General features: G+C 35.6%; 1 long non-coding RNA gene and 1 pseudogene across 1 annotated transcript in view; one reads left to right on the top strand and one right to left on the bottom strand.

The window, feature by feature from the left end:
• The first annotated feature begins 2,023 nt into the window (after nt 1–2,023).
• Nucleotides 2,024–12,549, top strand: LOC114538962 (annotated as a pseudogene).
• Nucleotides 12,550–18,612: 6,063 nt separating this feature from the next.
• LOC114541914 overlaps nt 18,613–20,096 on the bottom strand; it is a 16,336-nt gene continuing 14,852 nt past the window's right edge. Inside the window, exon 4 of the long non-coding RNA XR_003689399.1 lies at nt 18,613–18,883. This is a non-coding gene — a long non-coding RNA (uncharacterized LOC114541914). The remainder of the gene's footprint in view (nt 18,884–20,096) is intronic.

The following is a 20,096-nucleotide window of genomic DNA, read 5'->3' as shown; positions in this document are numbered from 1 at the left end:
TTGATTGAGGTTATTCATACTTTCAGTGTGGATAAACCGTTTATCTAAAATTTGAATGAATACTTGTCATTCAATCGGTGATACGTTCAAATTAACGATGCAGGATACATCTTAGAAGCCACTTCAAATAATTTCGCATCAAATGTGGTATAACACTGCCTAAAATAGACAAAAAATTCTACACTTTTTCATAAATTGTTTGAAGTTCTAATAAGGTAATTATGCATGAATCTGATCTAGCTTTAATCCCGGGTAATGTGTTGGTAACAACAACTCTTGTAACTGCAGTTATATATTTTCCAAAAGCAGATATTTTGAATTTCCAAACTTGTAGCTATTTAGGTTCATGCTGTTAGACTCGTAAACACTGAAACATAATTATAAATTATCCATACAACTGTATAGTTTATTTTCTATATAAGATAGATACGTTGCCTCACTTTCAAAGTTCCAGTAGCGAACAATGTACAGCTGAAACAAACCTTCGAAGAGACATTGTTGTCAGCTGATTTCCCTATGTTGATCGCTAGATATTATGAATATCATTCTATGCAGACAATAGCTATAGACAAATCACAATACGAGACCAACTCGCTCTCTGGAGCCTATAGTCGATACAATTTTTCACCACAAAATCAAATGGTTGTTTCATGATTATTAGAATAGCGAAGTTATGTTCTAGCTCATGCAAAGTTCGGGTTTTTTACTCTTGATGTATTTGTTGTTAAAAGGAATTAGCTATTTGTGTCAAAATACCAGAACAGCTAGATATATAACATTCAGGAAATTTTCTGTTTAAGAGGGCAACTGAAGCAAGTGAGTGAAAACAAACCTTGAAATACTGTATACTGAGTCGATAGAAGTCCGGGTGACGACAGGAAATTGCGTCATGCACAAGTGCATGTATAAGCGAAAGATATTATATAGTCAGGCCTGATCGAGACAGTTCCTCATTTTGTACTGGCGTGTATTGATAGAAAGCATATTTGACAAAATGGTAATTTTTTTATTTTACAAATAAATTTAAACAATTCCTTCTAGAATCGTTACATATTTTATGATGTTTGACAGATGAGGTAAACACTGGTAAATATCTCTGCAAAGTCAAATTTCCATGAACTACTTTTATATATGGCTTAACTATATTTCTGCTGCCAGATTTGTCTCTCTTATAAAATCCTTATAGATTTACTGGCATGGAATGAGGTAAAAACCTAAGTTTAGATCTGCTTTCATTAAAGGCTAGGGTTGCCCGGCTTTATAAGTTGTCATGTGCAATCATGTGTAATAGTGTCAAGAGACATACATACATGCGGCAGATTTATTGCGTTAATCTTGAATCTAAAACGTGAAAATTTGCAGAAACGTAATATAACTGTATTATCTTTCGTGAATCGTGGTGCTAAATCTTTGCCTTTGTAATAGACCACGGGTTAGTGGTTTAAGACGCCTGCTCTGGCGTTAACTCCGTCGCGTGTGCCATCATTTTCGATATATAAAGCAGTAAAGCTTCTGAACATAAACACTATAGTTCATATTAATTTAGAAGCGTGGCGAACCCAAATGTTGACGTTGTTCGACATTCAGACAGCAAATCGTACTTTAAAAAGTATAGAAGTTCAATAATGCATGTATTCAAATTATAATTGCATGTTATTTCCTGAATTCAACTTATTGTTCATATGATAACATTTTTAATAAAGGCCTTTGATAAATTGTTGGAAGTTCTGATAAAATAATTATGCATGAATCTGATTTATAGCAAGCGAGTTGGTCTCGTATGGTGATGTGTCTATATTGTCTGCATAGATATCCATCATAATATCTGGCAACCAACATAGGGAAATCAGCTGACAGCAAATGCCTCTTCGAAGGTTTGTTTCAACTATACATTGTTCAACTATACATTGCTACTGGAACTTTGAAAGTGAGCCGGACAACGTATTGATCTTATATAGAAAATAAACTACAGTTGTATGGATAATTCATAATCATGCATGTTTCGGGGCTTACGAGTCTAACAGCACGAACATAAATAGCTACAAGTTGGAAAATTCAAAATACCTGGGGAAATATATAACTGCATGCAGTTACAACTCAACAAATTACCGGGTTTAAAGCTTGAGCCTATATTCGATAAAATTTTTTATCGAAACAAAAGTGGTTGTTTCAAAATTATTAAAATAGCGAAATTATGCTCTAGGTCAAAGCTCTGTTTTTTACTCTTAATGTATTTGTTGTTAAAACGAATTAATGCTATTTGTGTCAAAATACCACAACGAATATATAATATTCAGAAAAATCCTGTTTAAGCATACAGCTGAAGCAAGTGAGTGAAAACAATACCTGGAAATATACTGAATCGATAAAGGTCCGGGTCACGACAGGAAATTGCGTCATGCACAGGTGTAAGCTAGATATTATATAGAGAGGCCTAATCGAGACAGTTCCTCATTTTGTGCTGGCGTGTATTGATACAAAGAATATTTGCAAAAAACCTGAAGTTATAAAAGGGTATGTTTTTACATTGCACTAATAAATTTAAACAATTCCTTCTAGAGTCGTTACGTATTTATGATGTTTGACAGATGAGGTAGAAACTGGAGAAATCTCTGCAAAGTCAAAGTTCCATGAACTACTTTTACATGGCTTAACTAAATTTCTGCCGCCCCTATTTGTCCCCCCTTATACGTCTACTGGTAACTCCGGCGCGTGTGCCAGTCTTTTCAATATAAAGCTTCTGAAAATAAACACCATATTCATATCATATTAATTTAGAAGCGTGGCGAACCCAAATGTTGTTCGACATTCAGACAGCTCGTACTGCAAAAGTATAGAAGTTCAAAAATGTATTCAAATTGTAATTGTTAATTCCAGGATTCAACTTATTCTTCATATATAATGATAACCTTATAACTTACATTAGCATGTCATATGTGTAGTGTTCCAATATAACCAAGGAGCAGCGTGGCAGCGCATTCAAACAACTTAGCATCAAATGTGCATGGTATAACAACTGCCTAAAATACACAAAACACTTCTCGACGTTTCGACCTGAGGGCCTTAGCTTCGTCAGGAGAGTTAGTATGAAAATAAATAGTGGGGTAGTAGTAATTACTCTGGGTGAAGTAGCTTAAATGAAAGAGAGTCTTTCATTTATGCCAGAGGGATGGAGAGTGCCAAGCCTGTGGATGGTGGATGAGTCGCATTTCTTGTCGTTTACGGCTATCGTTAGTACCGGAAATGAGACAGAGGGCTTTCATTTTCAAGTCTGCGACACAATGATTACTAGAGGTAAAGTGTCTGGCAACAGGCTTGGTGTTATCATCAAGCTAGCCCTCATGGCAGGCGGTCCCTAAATTCGGGCAAGGCGACGACGGCGAAAGACCGCCTGCTGGGTTTGGCTATGTATTTTAGAATGCCCGTCGACTGGTGGACGGGAATTGATGATTGAATCTAATCCGCTGTCAAGCAAGAGTAAATATTTTTAATTGCTGCCGAAGGCAGCTTCCTATTCTTGGCAGGGTAGGCTAACATTTCGCCAGAGTTCATTCGACCCAGTCTTTAGCGCGACGTATATATTTGTTTATGTAGTCAAAATCTCGATTTGTAAATGCGTCTCTCCGCGTTTATGCGAAATCATAGCTATTGATCATGAACTGGCATGTTATTTTACGCGTAATGGACGGCTGGACGCATATATAGACACGCGTTTGATAATCATTATAGTGATGGAGAAAAGATATACTCGCACAAATATAAACAGAATACTACGTAAGTGGGTCGAAATATAGCATAACTTCTATAATATATATTTCAATTAACCAATTTGTAAAATTAACACAACAATTTCCCAAGTGGCAAGTATAAAAACATTTAGAGTACTCCTCTAACAGTCCAAATATATATTAGGCATTGAACAACAATTAAAGTAATGTTCACTTGTGATGTTCAGCCAAATCAATACCCAAGTTAATGTTCACTTGCCAGGTGCATTCAACAACAATAAAATAATAAATTACTTAGAAATATATGCCCAAGTAATGATCACTTGTTCTGCATTCAACTACAACAGTAATGGTAAATGGTGTAATGTTCACTTGTGATATATAAATTATTTAGCAATGCTATAGAAATATATGCCCAAATAATGTTCACTTGTTCTGCATTCAACAACAACAGTAATGGTAAATAGTGTTATGTTCACTAGTGATATATAAATTATTTAGCAATGGTAGAAATATATGCCCAAATAATGTTCACTTGTTCTGCATTCAACAACAACAGTAATGGTAAATAGTGTTATGTTCACTAGTGATATATAAATTATTTAGCAATGGTAGAAATATATGCCCAAGTAAATGTTCACTTGTCTGCATTCAACAACAACAGTATAATGGTAAATAGTGTAATGTTCACTTGTGATATATAAATTATTTATCAATGCTCAACATTTTGTACTTCATTACTTATTCGAATACTTTGTTACTTCTACAATAACAATGGTCTATACACCTGGGCCGGTTGTTCGAAGCAAGGTTAGCGCTAACCCTGGGTTAAATTTTACTCAGCTGTTTCGGTTTATGGCTCTGCACCGATATTTGTTTCAAGACTTAACAATATAAGACTTCTATTTATCCATGAAATATTTATGGAAAAACATGTTCAACTACATAAACAAGCGATTAAAAAACTTGATATAAAAATTTGAATTAACCCAGGGTTAAGCTAACAGGCTTTTGAACAACTGGCCCATAGAAGCTTCCCAAAGTATTGACAATCAACAACGAATATCAATGTGCCAAAGAGTGCCGAAAACGAATCTTGTTCCCATTGACGACTCAAAAATGTTTGCAAAATGTGATGTGAGCAATAGGACATGTAACACTGGTGTTTATTCAAACATATGAACTCGCTGCAGAAAAATGATTGCACTTTTGCGGTTGTTGGAAAATATAGAAGACTATTTAAACGTTGGCCGCAGATAGATAGATAGATAGATAGATACTCGAAGTCTATATATATATATATATATATATATATATATATATATATATATATATATATATATATATATATATATATATATAAAACAAATCAACAAAATATAATCATAAAATTGTATTTCATCGCTACACTGTGTTTCACGTACTAGTTTTAGTACGATCCTCAGGCGATAACTATTTACAACGGTTTACGCACACGCGTTTTTGATTGATTACGCGAGAGTTTTAACGTGCATGTTTGCGTGCGCTTAACATTACAAACCTTAAAACCATATCTATGCCGGCATTTACTAAACAGTTCTGTCCTTTTGTTCAACGATTTGTTTTTGTCTGATAGCATGATTAATCTTTTTTCCTCGGTGCATAAATTGCAAACTTTCATTTCTGGACATGCGGCGGGAACTTGCTTCATCACTGACCATTTTATCCCAAATGGTTTATCTTGCGACTTGAGCCCCCAAACATACTTCGAGAGCTCCGTTTCTCCAGAGTAGCGTTCGTGGTTAAAAGACTTTAAGTGGTTGCTGTATCTGAGTTTGAAGCTACCTGATGTCATACCAATATAATGCTTGACAACTTCTCCATTATCCGAGCTAACTTCCGCTTTGTACACAATACTTTTCACGAGACAATTACCGTTCATTGGGCATTCCTCCTTAACTCTGCAGTTGCATGATTTCAAAGAACATTGGGAGTTGTTTTGATGTTTAAGGACTCTATGATTGTGTGGTTGGAGATTGAGGTTTTAACATTGTTCATACAAGAGTAACTCACTTTGACCGTTGTTCCGGTTGAAAATTTTATGGAGAGGCGATGACTTTGGGAAATGCTTATCAATTAAGCGAAGGAACCTTTGTGCTACATTCGTTTTCACATTCTTACTATAAGGCGGATTATACCAGATTATGTTTCTTGATCGCGTTCTTCGCTTGGGGTTGTAGTTGTTTTCATCTTGTTGGTAACTTAAGGTGGTGTTGAAATGACTGTGTTTTAGAGCATCTTCGTAAAGCGGGGCAGCTAAATCAAAACTGGTTTTGTTCGACGAAAGTGAGGATATACGTTTGTTGATCGATTTGGGAAGTTGTCTGATTATGGATGGTGGATGGTTAGACCTGCTGTCGATGTAAACTGGGTCATTATTAGGTTTTCGGTAAGGGGAGAACTGATTATCTTTCAGGTTTAAGGTGACATCAAGAAAGTTGACTGATTGATGGCAAATATCGACGGTGATTTTTAATTAACCCGAACTGCTCAAAGATGTGGTGAAATCATGCAACTGCAGAGTTAAGGAGGAATGCCCAATGAACGGTAATTGTCTCGTGAAAAGTATTGTGTACAAAGCGGAAGTTAGCTCGGATAATGGAGAAGTTGTCAAGCATTATATTGGTATGACATCAGGTAGCTTCAAACTCAGATACAGCAACCACTTAAAGTCTTTTAACCACGAACGCTACTCTGGAGAAACGGAGCTCTCGAAGTATGTTTGGGGGCTCAAGTCGCAAGATAAACCATTTGGGATAAAATGGTCAGTGATGAAGCAAGTTCCCGCCGCATGTCCAGAAATGAAAGTTTGCAATTTATGCACCGAGGAAAAAAGATTAATCATGCTATCAGACAAAAACAAATCGTTGAACAAAAGGACAGAACTGTTTAGTAAATGCCGGCATAGATATGGTTTTAAGGTTTGTAATGTTAAGCGCACGCAAACATGCACGTTAAAACTCTCGCGTAATCAATCAAAAACGCGTGTGCGTAAACCGTTGTAAATAGTTATCGCCTGAGGATCGTACTAAAACTAGTACGTGAAACACAGTGTAGCGATGAAATACAATTTTATGATTATATTTTGTTGATTTGTTTGTGTTTTTGCTCTACTATTTACTTGTATTGAGCACTCTGGTTTACTACGCACAAATCCAAGATATTTATTATTATATATATATATATATATATATATATATATATATATATATATATTATATATATATATATATATATATTATATATATATATATATATATATATATGTATATATTGTGTATTTTTTATACCATTGTAAAGCCTTGCCAATAATTTCAGATAAGTGATAGTTCACTAATGTCTAAATTGAAATATTTGTCACTTTTGTGTACATTGTACTCCTGTAGTTCTGTTTACTTGTGTTCTGTGGCTATACCCTATGCCTGTGAGGCAGCACTTCACTTGCGATAGTAACTTCTAGTTTGTAACGTTGTATAGGCATCTGGTCTTCGCGAAATTTATGGGCGATTGCCTTCGCTCTGCTCTTTTAAAACTAAATTATTTTCGAAAGTCGAAATGCGAACTGATTCTTATGGGAAACATGTTTTAACCGTTCTACCTAATAGTTATGATACCGCTCTACCTGTTATAGTTATACTTTACGTGGCAAATATAAATATAAAGCTGATAGTAGCGTTCTCGTTATTTTATCTTCACTGCTGTATTACTGTATAATAGATCAAATTATTCAAATAACCGAAATGCTTTCGATGGAAACGTTTCAGAAGTCGCCAAGTCTCTACCGCAATATATTTATACGATAGCGGATATAGTGCATACCTATTTACATAACATTGAGAATTTCTATCAACTATTGAGGCTGAGGATTCTCGTATACTATTTTCAATGCCAGGCAAATTGACTAGGGAAAAAGGATTACTGATAAACTCACATTCTGTGTATTTATAAATATCATGATAAATATATAATATAAATTATGATGTACAAATTCTCTGACGATATATATACGCGACAGAGCCAGACATCTATTCTGTCGCCTTATACACAAACAACGACAGTGGCATTTATATTTTCCGGGCTGGCTCTTCTACCTCTTGTTCGTGCTTAGACGTTCTTTGGTGTTTCTTTTGAAATCTTAAATAATTATATTAATATTTCGAAAAACCAGACTTCGATTCATAAATAAACGTACAGCCGGAAAATAATATATCCCAGCTATTAGTTATTACAGTTTTGTTATTATAATATTAACTGTTTGTGGATGGCTAATTGCGCTGGGACTGAAAGGTGGCGGTTGACAAAAAACACAGCCAAACCCGGCTGGCGGTCTTTCGCCGTCGTCGCCTTGCCCGATTTCAAGGACCGCCTGCCATGCAGGCTATCACCAAGCCTGTTGCCAGACACTTTACCTCTGGTAATCATTCTATCACGGACATGAAAATTAGAGCCCTCTGTCCCATTTCCGGTGCTATTTTCAGCTCAAATATGGCAGTATTAATTTTTATTCGTAAGGCGCATAATTGAGCGTCATGAAAGGTAAGAGCCAAGTGTCGGGTTTCTTCCACATGCAACTTTTACCGCTCAACATCGCAACAAAAGTCGCGTACGTATAAATATACTTTTTGTCAGGATGATAAAAAAAATAATGAAAGACAAGTGGGAATGTATGATCTGCGGAATTTACCATAGTTACAAAAATAGTCACATTTTTGGTACAAGAGGGAGGATAAATTATAATAATTCTTATGTAGCTATGCATCTAATATGCATGCATAATGCTATACATAAGCAAACTAATTTTTTTATGAATCGAGTTCAAATGGGCATAAAACTGCTCTACGTCAATCTTAAGTATTCAAGAGCTTTAATCATAAACATACCCTTTTCTACCAGCATAGTGGAAGAGGTGGTGTAAAAACCAAGTGTTCGGTTTCTTGCCTAACCATCTGGGGTATAATAGCGCTAAAAGCCAAGGGATCCCATGGCACATCCAGATTTCCGATTGTCATGCGTTCCATTAATTTAAAAAAAATTAAGTATTAATTTAACAATTTAAGAAAATATTTGTCTCTCCTGTAACTGCATGGGTGTATAGAAAATATTTGAAAACATTCATCCGTCTCTCGTACAAGCGGTATAGATATGGAGATACAACATCGAACGATTCTACGTTTCTACCGTTATTCAATTTATAAATTTAGCAATAATTTTCGAATATTTACGTAATATTCATGCACCTTCTTGGGATATATAGAGAGAACCAGAGCATGCTTAGCAGATATTTTCAGTGAACCCAAGGATAAACATAGATCTGAAGAAATAAGGTATTGTTGATAAATTCAAGTGCCAGGGCTGTGCATTTACATTTGTTGGCGAAAGGAAACGATCAGGAAAATCCCGTCGAGCAGAACACAAACTTACTAGGTGTTGTAACGAAAATCCAATGTGTAAAATTAATAAAGATCATGCAGAAAGCACGGGCATAATATGTTGAAAGATAACGTAAGAATTTTAGAGAAAAGAACACACAACTTATTAGAGCGAATAATTCTTTAGGGTGTATTAAAAACGCAATATTAATTTCAACATTCAAATAATTATATTCGCAAGGCAGATTAACACTTAAATAACTCTTCCACTTCAGCTTTAGGTGACTGAGGAATCTTACTTGCGTTGGCTATATTGTTTATTCAGTACAAACATGAATTGTTTGAAGATTGGTGTCTTTGCTTGTATACTGATTCATGTTTCGTTAAATGAGGCTGAGGGTCGATGTGAGGTAAGTAAACCGTTGCGGGTCTGTTGTTTCAATTGGGACCTTTAGTTTGACATTAACGGCAAACGCTAAACCGCTAACAAAGTTTGTGTTTTAACTCCACTATCTTTAAGTGCATCTGCGGCAATTTTGCTAAATTACAAACGTTCTAAAAAAATAGCAGCTAATTCAGCGTTGCCGTCTGTTTTCACGTTCGCTGTGTAAAATTTAATGCTTGAATGGCTGAGGGTGTTTGCAGTTAAAGGACAAACTTTGTTAGCGGTTTATAAATAAAATCATTCGTGTCTCGATTATGTATTTACAGAGACTTTCGAAGATTATTCAATTTTTACATTAATATCTATCTGTGTCTATATCTCTGTCTCTCTGGTATTTGCAGACCCTTCAATCCTCTTTTGTCGAGAAATGTTCAGCAAATCAAGAAGGAACATACCGAGTTGCTCTGCAGTTTTGCGATGGCAAGCACTGGCGTTATAAGAAACGAAATTGCTCTCCTCAAACAGATATCGCTTCCAAATTAAGTATGTCATGCATATAGACTTATCGCAGCATGGTGATTTTTCTCGCTATTCAATAATTAATATATAGTTCTGTCATGCGATAAAGGCTACAGATAATAGAAAATTAAGACTATAGAAAATAATTTCCACCAATTTTTCAAGGTATGAGTTGTCTTGATATAAAAAAGAAAGGGTTGAGTGTCGGAGATGGAGAATATTTGATTGATCCAGACGGAGATGGCGCTGGTAAACCATTTCAAGTATACTGTGATATGACCTCGTTCGGTGGAGGATGGACAATGTGTTACACGACAGACAGTCATGTTAAATCAAAACTGAACTTGTCACCACATCATCCCTTGGCTATCGTGCAGATTGTAACAACATACCGGTAAATTGACTTTTCTCGAATAAATCGGTCGAATTGCATCATGTCAAAATTGTCCTATATGACATACCTTTGAAGTAAAATGTGCATGGTCCAATGCAGAGTATTTATAAATTATTGCTCCAATGGCAATTTTCCGAAGTGGAAATACCTCCTCATTTGGCAATAAAAATTCATTATTAGCGTACTAAAAATTCTGGTTGCTGATTGGTCGAGAGGAGTTGCTTCATTAATCGAACAACGCCAGTCCTATTAATCACGAATTGTACTCGCCATCGCATGAATACCTACAAAGGCTATAGCTATACTAATAGCCCAACTTCTGTTTGGATACTGTTTACGCTTCTGGATACAATACGTCAAAATATTAGATTGGGACAAGTCGTCGGGCTGGCTACGCTACTGTGCGGGAGTATAACAGATATGAAAATTTTATATCAAATTTATAAGTAATATATATATATATATATATATATATATATATATATTATATATTATATATATTATATATTATTATATTATAGTTGATCTAGAAAAGGTTGTCCGAAATATTATACATATATACAAATAGTTGTGACATGTGACCACTTATCTCCATCACGTGTCGCACTTAATTACGCATGCAAACGCTGCGAACGCTTCGTTAAATCCATAGCTGGCAAAGCGTAAACAATGTGACAACAGGCTATTAGTAAAATATACCTTCATTTATTTTATCTGAGAGCCTGTTTATCACCGAATGTCAGCGTTTTCTAATTAATAGGCGATTTCCCTAAGGTATAGCTCCGGATGTCTGAGAATTATTTCAAATATTGCCAGTTCCTCATGCTGGTAAAGTGTTGTGCTACAAAGAGGCCTGCCAAACTTATGGGGCGACGTAACGTTACCAGTATTAGGGACCTTAAGCATGTGAACGCGAACGCGACGACGACGGCTATCAATACAATGGGTCATTGAAAAGAAATGAATATTTAAAGACCCATGATGGGTTTTAGACGTCGTCTTCGTTCTGCATGTTTACAACGGGAAAACGTCGTTTTTTACATCTTGCCTAGAACGGTTGCATTTCAGGCCCAGCGAGCCCTAGCTCCCTCGAATTAGGCTCTATAGAATTGTCCTTAAACATAAACACAATGTTTTTAACGCCTTATATCTCACTGAATCGGTACAATTAATAATATACAACAACAACTTTGCCATAGCATTTATTTAAAGGAGAATTTCAGCCGCTTCGTCGTCGTGTTGCCGTCCTACATGCTTAAGGTCCCTATTAATAAACAGGTTGAAAACGCGATCTACTGTCCTTGGCGAAACAAACACATCGACAGCAACTCTGGTTGAAGACCTGTTATAAAATAATTTTTGCCACACAATCATTTTACAACAAAAATATCCCAACTAAGCAATAACCTTGAAGCAATTTTGCAGCGTTTGCATGCGTAATTAGATATGACACGTGATGGAAATATGTAGTCACATGTCACAACTATTTGTATATATGTATATATTTTCGGACAACCTTTCCTAGATCCACTATATATATATATATATATATATTAATGAAATAGTTAGTGTCAAAGTAATTTCTCTTTGTTTTCAGTTCACTGAAGTGATATTCGTTGATGAAAAATCCAAACAAAAAGCAGCCTTTAAAAAAAGTGGTTCACCTGTGACATTCACTGGAAATTACAATAAGCGGGCAAATGCTTATGGCTTGTGGACGGCGCAAGGTGTGGCCAAAACGCAGTACAAATACCAAATGTTGATATGTGACACATCGTTCTACAAGGGACTGCACGTCTCCGGGTTCACCAAAAACTGCTACAAACAGTGCCATGGCTGGTGTGGTGACACAATCTCTGCCTACTTCCGCACATCTGCTGTCTCGGACAAACGTTACAAAGGTGTTGCATTCAACGAGAATGGTCATAAACCGTTCCTAAATCGCCTCATCAGTGCAGGAATTCGTTAACATGATAATTCCACCGGAATAATTGAAACCGAATTAAATTTGAATTTAATAAGTTTAATTACCTGATGCAATTTGTAGTGTAAATTTGTGAACTGAGTATTTGAAGAAACACGGTAGACTTGTTTTCTGTTTTCAACATTTTTTTACTTTTGTCTTTGTATGATTAAAATCGATATATATACTAACGTTAATAATTAAGTCATTTTTGTTGTGCTTTTCTCGAATAAATATTACAGTACATCACGTGAAAACAATTTTGTTAAAAAATTCTACAAGAGTTGTGCACAGCGCTTGGGATTAACTAGAGAGTTGTTAGATTGGCAGTTACCTTAAACGTTAAACTGCTAATGAATTGTTGTGTCATCATCATCATCACTTTATTTATCACTTTAGTGTGTTAACTATATACGCCAAAGTCTGCAACGATTTTCAGGTTAAACTTTTTTCATGAACCTCCTAATATCCATTCCTTTATCTGCGGTTTGAGCTGTTTTCACAACTAATCTTGAATGATAATTCCATAGACAACCCAATAGCGAATAATTTATTTGGGATAAAAATGCACTAAAACATTGAAAATTTGTCAACAAAGCCATTGTTACTGTGATGAAATTGACTGTCACATGAATTATGCATCTCAATTAATTTTATTTACTCTAAAATAACTAAAATCTTGTTGTCTTCAATGACAATTTTTTAGTGCAATTTTAATTTAAATAATGAAAATAAAAGTTTATCTGATGTGAGTTTTTCTTTAAAGGCCGTTCTCCACTAGGAAAATTTATTCGTGGGAAGTGAAGGGAGAAACTTAATTATGGTGAAGGCAATGATGTGATAGGTAAGCAAAGTAATTTCTCGCCAGAAAGTGCGATCGCTTATTTCTTTTTATGCATGTTCACTCTAATATATTATATATTTACAAATTCACTAAGTAAAAACGGGCTTCTTGCAAGATCGAAAAGGGATCTCGTACATCATCTCACCCAGTCAAAGCTAATTTTAAGAATTTTTTATCACTGCACATATCATCACAATAATAGTATAATGGAGGGGGGGGGCATGATAAAAATGGTCCTAACTGGAAATTGGTAATTTAAAGATGGGGAATTACAGGGGTCTGCAGGACCTCTCTGCACATTTCTCATGTTATCACCGCACATTCTACTATATTGGTTATCACTGGACACTAAAATTAGGTATGCACCTAGTCGTCCCAAAATCCAACTCGCAAGCTCGCTGTGTGTAATTTTTTGACACAATGCTTGACAATTTGTTTTAATTAGATGCAAACATTCGCAGCGAGCTTGCGAGTTGATTTTGCGTTGAGAGGAGAAGAGCTTTTGATGAGAGAAAAAGACGTTTTTAGATTTTTTAAATATTAGTAAACTCAGGTAACACTGGTTTATAGTATCAGTTATTTAAGCCATATGCAGATGATTTTATAAAATTCGGTGGTTAAAGCGGAAATTGTTGTGTTCTACAGGGTGTCTCAAAAAACCCGAAAACAATTGAAATCACCCATAACAATGTAATTGTTAGAGTTTGAATGCCTAAGCACCCAGTTGGGACCCATAGATGTATAAATGTTCGCCATAAGCATTTTTATGCATGCATATGATGCAGTAAAATTTGTTTGTATGCAAAAATGATATTTATTAACAATATTAATTTTAAGGATTAAAGCACTCTGTGAGTGCACTATCGGGTTTTACATGCACGAGTTCACAAACAAGGAACGAGAAGTTCAATACTCCACGAGGCGAAGCCGAGTGCAGTATTGAACTTCGAGTTCCTTGTTTGTGAACGAGTGCATGTAAAACCCGATAATACACAAACAAAGAGTGCTTTAATGCTTTTAATATTCATTTTGAGTAAACTCGTAAAGACTTTGTATCATTTTAAAACTTAAATAAACAACACATGCATACCTTTAAATACTAAAACACCCTAACCGGTTCCCCGTTTGGTATTGTTTCGGTGTGGATTCATCTATAATTACATTAATTTCTTTTTAACTAAGTTCGGCAAATTTTTTGTTTATTGCCGCCATTTTGATCGTGCAATAAATCCTATAATGGCACTGCCGTGGCGTTGTTGCTATGTAAAATTCACTCACGTGGTACAAATCGACCAATCAGAACGTAAGTTTACAAAAAATGAATATTAATTACAATTTACAAATATGGACAAGAATATATAAATGTGCATCTCAAGCACCATGACCTTCGCCATGTCCCCTTTCTGTAGCAACACAAAGCATTAAGTTGCATTGAGTCCCACTGCATTCAAATTTTAACAATCAGTTAAATAGTTTTCGATTTTTTGAGACACCTGTATAGCATAATAATACGTATAATTCTCATTATGTATATATTATGTACTGTATGTTCCGAATTCCTATATTAAAGTTATAATAAATTATACTTATATTAATTGGCGACTTCGATGCGCCACTAACTTCTAGCAAGATTCATGGTCCCTTGGTTGCAGGATGGCCTCTTTCCAGTGGAACCATAGAAATATGAAGGAAGCCAGGTCAATGCCTTCATTTAGGGCGTGTTCACATGGAGCGAGTTATCCCGGCTAGGCGAGGTAAAAAGCACATCACATCAAAGGCTAAACCTGATTAGTCTCATTATAATTATGCAGTTTTCACCTCGCCTAGCTGAAATAACTCGCTCCATGTAAACTTAACAGAACCTTATTCAATGGGTAGCGAAGCGGATGATCATATTGAACAGTCCCTCGGTACTGCGGAAGGCAAAGTAAGAAATACAATGTAGTTAAAAAGAAACTAGGAGATTTCTTCATCATCAAGAGAAATGTAATCGTTGAGCGAGAAAAGTTCAATTCGCAAAGCAAGCAGACGAGGAAGGGGAGAACGTCGACGTGTTTATTAGCTATATTTAATCTTGCGGAACATTGTGATTTCAGCTCTTCGCAAAGAGCACTAATCCGGTACTGTTGTTGGAATCCGAAATAAAGCTTTGTCGGAAAAGTTACAGCTCGAAGCATGCAAGGTCAGCATTGCAAAAAGCTGCGAACTTCGCTCGGCAGAAAGAGGCCGTCAGAAAGCAGCAAGGCTTCCTTCAAGGAGACGGTAAACCGGCAGCAAATCAACTATCTGGGCGTAGGGAAACTAGCACCAAGAAAAAAAATGTTAAGGAGTTAAGCCTCTGTGACCGGCAAGACAAATTAAACAAAGGCAAGACAAAATGTAGTAGGTACTTAAACTATGCATCCTAAGAAGTAAGAAAAGTTTCCCTGCAGCGAACGATTCAAAATGTGGCATGTTTGGTCGCTGGAAAGGAGCTTCCAAAAGCGTGCATCGTAGTCAGTGAAGTCAAAGATACATGCAGGTGAGATCTTTCCAAATGAGTTTTTCCTAGGCGAAATAGTTGTGGAAGGCTTTGAAGCTGAACTTTTGAAGCAAACCTTACAGTTATTGATTGTAAATTAAATTCAATTAAAGATTCATTGGCCCAACTTATGCCAGGGACGGATCATTAGGCTAGACGAACTTGGCTTACTTAGGCCAACAAAATCAAAATAGTTCGTCTTCTATACAGTTCGTCCGTGTGAAACACGGGTAAACAGGCGGATCATTCGTCAACACGAATTATCCGCATAGACGAATATGAATAGGTGGATAACCTAAAAGAATAAATTTACGTTGAGTCATTTAAGTTGACTCATTCAAGATAATTCAAGAGAGTTGTAAGAGTTTTATTTAATTTTGACTTATCGCCTGTTTAAGCTAAACATGCAGCCAGATATATATATATACAACCGGACCTAGAAGTAAGCCAATATAAGCAATAAATAATAGATGCCAAATTGTTTGAGGACTTGTTTGAGAACCCGTTGCTTTGAAATTACTAAAGGAAAGTACTGTTCCCCTTATTAGATAAAACTAAGAAATTGAGGGAATGTTGAAATTAGGTGTGATTTAAAAAGTAGCTAGATCAACTGTCTGAATGGTGCGCCCCTTGTGATCATTGCAAAAGAAAGTGAGGATGTTCGAATGTATGTTGATTTGACCTGGGCCGTAGCTAGACCGCGAGAAAATATATACATGTGGGGTTTATGATTAAATTTAACGTTTATATACCGTAGGAACAATAGCGTATACAAAAGAAATCAGCACGCATAAGACGAATAATATACGAATATTCACCCCCCCCCCCTATTAAGCTTATAGCCACGGCCTTTAGTGACTGCCATTAGTTGATTTCGCAATAAGAAAATTATAAAAATCTAAGGCCTGTTTCATACGTCCCATTTCGGTCGCGTCGAATGCAATTCAAACAATAAATAATGAGATGGCAATGAAGCTTAATGAGGTTTATCAGCTCTAAAATGCGATGTATAACCTAGGTCTCAAATAGTGTCTTTTAGCAAAGAAAGCTTTCAAAATCCTCTCATTTTCCAACTACATTCATAACATGCACCTTGGGGACGTTTTTGTTTTAATCGGCTTTCGCATGGCACTTCTACGCACTGCAAGTGGGCAATTTTAGAAATGACCTTTAGAAATCAAACTATTGTTATAATTTCAATGCCTGATCAATTTTCTAAGCCCACGGGTGCACAAACATGCACAATGGAATAAAATCTAAAATACAGGGTGTCCCAAAAAAAACGAAAACTACAGGGTGTATCAAAAAAAGGAGACCTTTAGAAATCAAGCTATTGTTAAAATTTGAATGCTTTTTCAATTGCATTTGCACATATGCTAAACTGTAGTGCGTGAAATATTGATGGCATGCATGCATACATTAGAAAAAGGAGACCTTTAGAAAATGAATTGACGTTTGTACACAAGATTGTCTGCTCCTGGGAATTTGAAAATAACTTTAATAGCATAAGGAAAAATAACGACCCAAAAATATTTAAATGACTAAGCACAAACGACTAAGCACAAAAGCGATAACAGTATGCGTGCATGGTAAATTGCTTTAGCTGTTCCTTCAAAACATGAACAAATCATTTGTTCATTAATTTTTAACACTGCGTGCGAGCATTAGGGCTGTTCACATGAGTTAGAATTGACTTTGAATCCGGAATGGCTCAGCATCCCATTTTACAAACTCTGCCTATTAAAATGTTTACATGAGTCAGGAATGAATTACAACTTGATCTGACACAGATTCACTTGACATTTCGATCCGGATTGAAAATTACTGATAAATTGAACATCAAAAGAACTGAATGTCATGGACCATGACCTCCAACGTGGCCTCCATTTCTCTCAACACAAACTACCGTACGCTTGTGCATATCGCGAACCGCTTTTCTGATGACGGCAGGCTGGGTATAAGTTAAGACTACAAAAACTCTTTGCTCCGAAGTCAGTTGAACCATTTTTGTTCTGGTAGTGTGCTTAGTCATTTGAATATTTTTGGGTCGTTATTTTTCCTTATGCTATTAAAGTTATTTTCAAATTCCCGGTTCAGCATATGTGCAAATGCAATTGAAAAGGCATTCAAATTTTAACAATAGCTTGATTTCTAAAGGTCTCCTTTTTTTTGATACACCCTGTATTGAAATCACCCATAACAATGCCATTGATAGAGTTTGAATGCCTAAGCACTCTGTTGGGACCCACAGGTGTATAAATGTTTACCATACTCATTTTTATTCATGCATATGATGCAGTAAAATTTGCTTGTTCGCAAAAATGATATTTATTAACAATATTTACAATTTACAAATACGGATAACAATATTTAAATGTGCATCTCCAGGACCATGACCTTCGACATGTCCCTTTTCTCTAGCAACGCAAAGCATTTAGCATTTTATAAGTTGCATTAAATCCCCACGAGCTAAAATTCGTGAACACGGCATTCAAATTTTAACAATGACTGATTTCAATAGTTTTCGTTTTTTTTGGGACACCCTGTAGAATTTTCAATTAAAATGATGTAGCTATATTACACGTGCCACTTAAAAATTTGTTAACATTTGTGTTCAAATGGGCAAAACCACGCTCAACACCGTAGAGATTTTCGTAATATATTTGTATTTATTTATATATTCTAAAATTTTTGCGTTTGATTAGATTATATGGATTATATGATTGATTGGTGAATAAAGAACTTAACACAATACAAATAAAGATTATAATACCTGAAGAGTGGGTCTCTAAGAGAGTGGGTCTCTCTTGAAACAGCACTTCATTTCATGCATAAGCACAAACTCGATCTCATTGCTCTTTTCCTAATATTTTATAACTGTCCCGAATCAAATTAAAATTTACACCTATTTTATTGCGAGCAAATCATGTTGAATCAATGTGTAATCAAGGTAAATTAAATATGACGTAACATATATAATTAATAAAGGATGTGAAGTTCTGTCCGAAACAATTTGTTTAAAGTTTATTTATCGCATATAAGCACAAATATTTACAATCGCCAACAGAAAGAATATATCAACGTCAGTGTTATAGTGAGCCTTGCAGACCGTTTTGCTTCTCTAGATAAATAATGAAAAAAAACCAATTAAACATGTTTCAAGAATTTGAGGTCATATTTATTAGGGTTTTATCCAGAGAAAAATAAAACAAGTAAAAAAGAATAACTCTGTATGCACGAGACCTCTGTAATCGAATAGTAATATACGTAAACACTTCTATTTTCGAAGAGTTGTTTAGCTTCTTTTCTTATCACAGAGTTCTGGTCAAAGATTCTATATTCGTATTGGCATTTTTGTGGTCCATCTTTTCTGTAAGAATTGTTGTTTATAACAGTTATGCTAGAAATACATACATGCAGCAACCCATGGCCTCGGTTAAACGAAATTAGTTAAGCCTAGGGATGGAAAATAGTTGTTAGAAAATTTATGTGATTGGGAGTTTTGGAGGGTACATGGTATGTGAGAAAGGGAAATTGAGAAAAGTATGGAAATATTTTTCTGCACGTGGAAACACTGTAGTCTCTGATAGCAACTCGCAACAGCTGTAAGTTTGAGATTAAATAACTTTTAAACTTGTTGGTACCTCCAGTTTCTTGAGTGTTTGAACAGATCATATATCACATAACAAATTCATATTTATTCATATTCATTTATTTGTGAAATACATTTGAGAATATTAAAGCTGTGCTTACCACAAAAGAATTACTTTTTAAAGCTGTGCCGGATAAAATATTATCAAGTGTAGAATCTTTCGACTTCATTATACACGGTGAATTTGATCGAAAGTTTGGTCTTGTTATTTGTTAAACCGTGAAAAGTCCTGACCACATTCGAGTTTCCCTCTAATTCAAGTTAAAAATACATATAGTCCATTTATTCAGTTATTGTTCAGTTATTCATTGACGCTTGAAAATACAAATTTTTGTCTCGACCAATCAAGAGCTCAGTAAGTTCATACTAGCGCATGCGCATAACGTATGCGCATGCGCATAATGGCGTGAGGTCCATTGTATAATGGTGGACGACTTTGATTCTGCATTTGCACATTGTGGGTGTAAATATCCGAGCGGAATTAGTAGCCTCGCACGGTGCTCCCGGGGATTAACTGATTATTGAGCTAGCGTGAGGTCTGTACAGACCAAACAAATTAGGTCAATAATCTGTTTGATTATGCGGCTGAACTGCATGAAACATCCGGGATACTGGTCCAGATACGGAATATTCGGATCAGGGTCCGGATATGGGTTTTTACGTGCAGCTTATCAACCAATCA

This window comes from Dendronephthya gigantea, unplaced genomic scaffold (assembly GCF_004324835.1).
Source record: "Dendronephthya gigantea isolate DGI-Jeju-01 unplaced genomic scaffold, DenGig_1.0 000003F, whole genome shotgun sequence".
NCBI lineage: Eukaryota > Metazoa > Cnidaria > Anthozoa > Malacalcyonacea > Nephtheidae > Dendronephthya > Dendronephthya gigantea.
The sequence above is the reverse complement of the archived record's forward strand: the minus strand, read 5'-3'. Positions and strand labels throughout refer to the sequence as shown.